Raw genomic sequence first — 6000 nt, 5'->3', positions numbered from 1 at the left:
GCAAAATAGGAATTGTACAGTGAAGGAGACAAGGTATCTCATTGAGTCTTTTGAGTGACCGTTCACCCTTTTCCTTCTGAGCACTCTTACTGTATAGCTTGGATCACCAATCTAGTGTACATGAAGATTTTAAAAAGTTTACACTTGTGAAATTCAGGCTAGAGGTTGAAAAAAACTTCAATTTGGTCTTATTTCTCAAAATTCATCATGAACTCTCCAAGGAGTAAGAATAAAGAATAAAATGTACATAAATATACACAAAACAAAAATTGTCCAAAAATTTTATTACTGAAAAAGTTTGAAACAAAATTTCTTATTCAATTATGATACAAATGAGAAGAGAGAAACTTGTAAAGAGCTTCACATGTACACTTTTTGTCTCCTTTTCTTTTGGAACAAATCAAATATACAAAATTTTCCCTTGAAAAATAATTACAACATCTCTCAGAGGCTTTAGCGTAGAGCTTCCAGATAGATCATTTATGTTTTCATTGTAGGATCTGCCCAAAAATCACACAATACTTGCAATTTTGACATTTTATTAGATCGGAAGTGCCATCGGATATAGAAAAATATTTCCCCTTTTATTGAAATGTTTTTTATGAATGCAGGGGAGGGGGAAAACAAAAGAAAAATACCCAGAGTTAGTAGGCAAAACTGCAAAATCGGTATGCATGTCCTATGGGGGAACCCTTTTTGTGCCAAGGGTAGGCCTAGCATGAAAATGCAATCCGCTAGAGTAGGCACTATACCATACCTGATGGATCTGATCAACTCCTTGAGTGAAAAACAATTTGAAAAATTTGGCCCATTGGAATGAGAAGAGACGATGGTCAAAATGAGGACCTCGTCCGAAGGGATTGATCATCTTTGATCGATATAAGAATTTGCAAAAAACGTACGGGTTTTGACCTTGACGAACTTCCTATCGAAGAGATTGGAATTCGTTGACAAATTTTCTCAGTGGAGCACGGGTCAAAACTCCAACTAATCAAATGGCTGGATGCCATGGATGTTTTTCTCAAAATCGACTAGGTTTTCCATTTTGAAATTCGACATTGAAATCCTAATTGGTCAAATGGGTTGAATGAAATTGACAATTTATTTAAAATCTACCGGATTACCCTAAAAAGGGAAACGGGTCAAATGGATTGAGTGACATTTGATAACTTACTCAAAATTGACCGGATCATCCTAAAAAAGGAACTTGGTCAAATGAATTGAACGAAATTGAGAATTTATTCAAAATTGACCAGATCGCCCTAAAAGGGTAAATTGGTCAAATGAATTGATGATTCATTCAAAAATTGACCGAATGACCCTAAAAAGGGTAAATTGGTCAAACGACCCTAAAAAGGGTAATTTGGTCAAATGAATTGACGATTTATTCAAAATCGACCGGATGACCCTAAAAAGGGTAAATGGGTCAAATGAATGGTTTATTCAAAATGAACCGAATGACCCTAAAAAGGGTAAATTGGTCAAATGACCCTAAAAAGGGTAAATTGGTCAAAGGAATGATTTATTCAAAATTGATTGACAAAAAGGATTGATTGAATCATCTGGCCATTGGTGGTTTCAAAAAATTAGTCTATGAGCCTTCTAAAATCACGATTTGGCCTCAATTTATTTATTGTCTCAATAGGAGGCATTATTTGTGAATTTCTTCAAATTAATGTCCTCTACGCAAGGGATTTTTACCAAGTTTGATAAAATGGCCAAAAAGTGATTATTAGACGTTCATATTCCAAAAATCACTCTATGAAAATTGTGACGACCCCACTTCTCCCAAGGGCGAACCCAAGGGTATCGGCGGGCCGCCTGCCTAGCTCGCGCCAGGACTCAAAACTTAAAGTTCGAAAGAGCACTAAAAACAATATATATAATCCCAAAAGAGTTATAATTACATTCTCCAAAAGTATCGAGTCAAACCACCAAAACAAAAACAAACATCCTAACTGTTCAACTATTACAAGCCAAACTAACTATACTAGTATACGAGCCAAAAGTCCCCGCGTCGGCCCCTGCTAAGGAAAACAAAAGGAATGGGGTAAGCTATATGCTTAGTAAGTAAACAGGGGCGAAAGCATAAATTTCACGTAACAGTTACACAATAAGAGTAAAGCAAAAGCAAAAAAGTAACATCACATAATAAGGATACAGGTGGCTCCAAAGCCAACTCATGTGCCATGCGTGATCTCTTGCCGACACTCCGTCGACTGCAAATAATAGTCCGTAGAACTTCACTTGTACACCCACCGACACCTTATCACCCTCACTGGCCAGTCACCTCACAAACTTGCCCGGGCGAACGAAATCACAAACTTGAGCTTGAGTCACAAGCTCGGGTCACAAACTTGGTCACCTTCTCGGTGAACCGGATTCACAAAATTGGTTCATAAAATGAACCTACAAACTTGGTGACCTCAGACTAAGTTGGACTGCCTTCGACCAAGCCCTAACCGGCTCGAATAGTCCAACCAGGTCAAGAGTTCGCCCCAAACTCACAAACTTCACAAAATTATTCAAAATCACAAACTTTGCAAACTTCACAAACTTTATTCGAAAGTCGCCCCGAGCCACAAGCTCAAGGGTTTTGGTTCCAAAAGGTTCATATACATATGCCAAGTACAATTATACATTCAAATTAGGGTTTAGGTCGAGTGCGATAAAGTACACCCTCGCCTAAGTGCCCTTTTCACATATCTCAAACACATAGCAAAGAAAACACACCAAACTGGCCTGAATACTTACACAAAGTACAAAAGTAGTACAAACGTGAAAATCACTTCGTGCGTGTTCGCTAGTAGGGCCCACCAGCTCCGCCTAGCTCACCACGATCTGAAATAGAAGATTGCATCACATGATGTCATAAACGGCCACTAACGTGCCCAAAACAAATAAAACAGCAACATCGGCACACGCAAGTACGGAAAGGGCACACGCACGCTTGCGGAAACGGCAAACGGCAGATTTGATACTCATTTCTAGTTCACCCATAAGTTGAGCTACGACTATCGGATTAAGGCGGATGAGATGCCAAATCGAAGCTTAAAGGATGAACAACAACTGTTATGAAGACATCCAGAACTGAAACTGGAGGCTTTAGTCCCAAATGAACCAAACACAATCACTTACGAAATCTGGCCAATGCACAAATGGTCAGTTTTGAGTACAAACTGTTTTCTATGCTACACATGGTCAAAAGAGCTGAAAATTGGCAGTTAGATAGTTCATTCCAAATGGAACAACTTTCATGAAGGTCGGCAATCCAAATTCGGAACGGAAATTGGTCATCAGGACCAAAACAGATTTCTGGTCATTTTCACGGGCAGGCCTTGTTTGCTCGGCTATATCTCAGGTTTTATAAATCCGATTCATGAAATTCCAAGGGCGTTAGAAAACTCTGATATAGGGCTATAAGTTTAGTGTTTTGGTCGGAAGCCCAAACAGCTTGTAACTCAGTCAAATGTGAAGCCAAAGTTCCAGCCATAAACTTTCCAAAAACGTACTAGAATCACAAACCGTATTTGACCTCAATATGCGGTAATGGCACCAAATTCACTACGGTTATCGGATGGGGGTGTAAGACCCACCGTTTCGAAGCTATTAAACAGGGCTACAACAATGTAGAAGGTCACCCAATCCAAATCCTAGCACAACTAGGTCAAATATGCAAAATACAAATCCAGAATTACCAAAACAGGTTTGCAAAACCAATAAAACTGTAATCGGTATAACTCAGTCTATATAAGTCCAAATTCTGAAATTCCAAAGGCATATGTTAGCTAAGACATCCAGCTACATTTCATCAGAAGACACCAACTTCAAAATCCCAACCAATTCCAGTCAAAATAGCCAAATACAAACGCAGTTTTCGCATTCTGGCCAAAGCAGAACAGCTACAGTAATTTCGACATAACTCACACTACACTAATCCAAATGACCTGAAATTTTACAGGCACCTCAAACACATCAATACCTACAACTTTCATGTTTTGAGAAAAGTCCAATTCGGCCTCTAACCCTATGATCTAAAACCGGACAGAATTGGGGGTTCATGAACCCTAACTTTCCATTTTTCCATCCAAATCCAAAATTGATTGCATTTATCAACAATTCACACTCACTAGAGTCATTTTCCACCATTACAATTCATCATACAAGTCCCCAACATCAAAATCATATTAAACCAGAAAATTCCTCAAAAATAGAAAAACTTCACCAAATCATTTCAAACCAAGATAAAAACCAGAAATTTCAGCACTTTAATCACTACTAAGCATAACTTAAGCATCATTAGGTGTAGGAGGAAGTTTGAGCATCACTTACCAAGAAAACAAGAGAGAGGAAGTAGTAGGACACCTTAGCTCTCCAAGAAAGCTTCACCAAATCACTCACTATCACTAACTAAAGGGATTTTATGGAGTAATTGCAAGATCAAATGGTTGGATGGTTCACCTTGAGCAAGATTGGAGCTAAAACTTGAAGAGTTTCTTGCTTCCTTTTGGAGAGAGAGGGCCGGCCATATGAGGAGAAGAAATGGTGATTTTTGAGCAATTTTTTCAAGATATTTACTCAATTTGGTCAAAAGTCAAAAGTGTGAATAGTTGCCAACAAAGTCTAACCAATGGTTGTGTGACACTTGTCACTCCATTAATGCAATCTTATCACTTCTTTTTCTCTCTCACATCAATCATTTCACATATTCTACTTATCTCTTAACACCCGATAAATTTTACACGGTATCCGGAATTTAACCTAATTGGCCGAATTTTTCCGAACTTTTCGCACTAGTGGGTCCCACGTCCGATATACGTTCTTAATTTCTCAAAAACTAACTAATACTAGAAAAATCATCTAAAAACTCTAGTTACTCAATAAAAATTATCTGGGGAATTTTCTAATAAAGAAAATGTAGGAAAACGGGTTTTCAATCTTAACCGGAACTGAGGGTTTAAATCTTAATCCCTACTTAGGGTTTTCGAAATACTCCCAAAACCAAACGTTACCGCCCAATTAATGAATATATCAACGTAGAACGAACTGGGGCCTCACAATCTCCCCCACTTAGGACAATTTCGTCCTCGAAATTGCAATCAACGAGCTAAGGGTTGAAAAACTCGAAATAATCAAAAGATCAAAAGGTGTACATATATATACAAGTCACGCCAAAATGTACGCAATATAATGCACCATATACACCAAGAGACATTTCAAGTGAGACAAAGTCAAGTGCAGCAAGTACTATAGATGCAGGTATTAACATACCACAAGTAAATGACATGTAGGGACAATACAAGGGCAAATGAAAGAAACGCGACTTGTCGTCCCACACTCAGTGAAAACCACCCTCGTCCGGTTTCTTACTCCACTTCCCAAAGTGCCCGTTGATCTCTTGTACTCACTCTAGCCAGACAAAGCTTGTTCATGTTCCCCAAAATGCAAATCTCAAGTACTTAGCAGCGCCTCAACTCTGGAGTACTCAGGCACAAGAATCCGAAATAAGATAATTCACATCTCAAGCTGCAGTCCCAAGAGTAAACTATCTACAATCGAAATTCCTACCTGACGAACCTACCTATGGTCCTCAGATACCATGAGAAAGATTTAAGGCCTATAACATTTATGATCCATAACTTATGCTTGACCGAGCATCTAGTCCTTCATACTTATTCACCACTTCATCCAGGCTCACCCCGCGCAGAGACCACGCGAAGCAGCTATAGGTTTTATCCCTCAATTGCTTAACTTTCAAATAAAATCAAATCCCACAGTCCGGCATCCTAAACTTTCAGCCTAGGATACACTACAGAGATCTGAATCCTAAGCTCTGATACCAACTGTGACGACCCCACTTCTCCCAAGGGCGAACCCAAGGGTATCGGCGGGCCGCCTGCCTAGCTCGCGTCAGGACTCAAAACTTAAAGTTCGAAAGAGCACTAAAAACAATATATACAATCCCAAAAGAGTTATAATTACATTCTCCAAAAGTATCGA

This window comes from Coffea arabica, chromosome 2c, assembly GCF_036785885.1.
Source record: "Coffea arabica cultivar ET-39 chromosome 2c, Coffea Arabica ET-39 HiFi, whole genome shotgun sequence".
Taxonomy (NCBI): domain Eukaryota; kingdom Viridiplantae; phylum Streptophyta; class Magnoliopsida; order Gentianales; family Rubiaceae; genus Coffea; species Coffea arabica.
The sequence above is the reverse complement of the archived record's forward strand: the minus strand, read 5'-3'. Positions refer to the sequence as shown.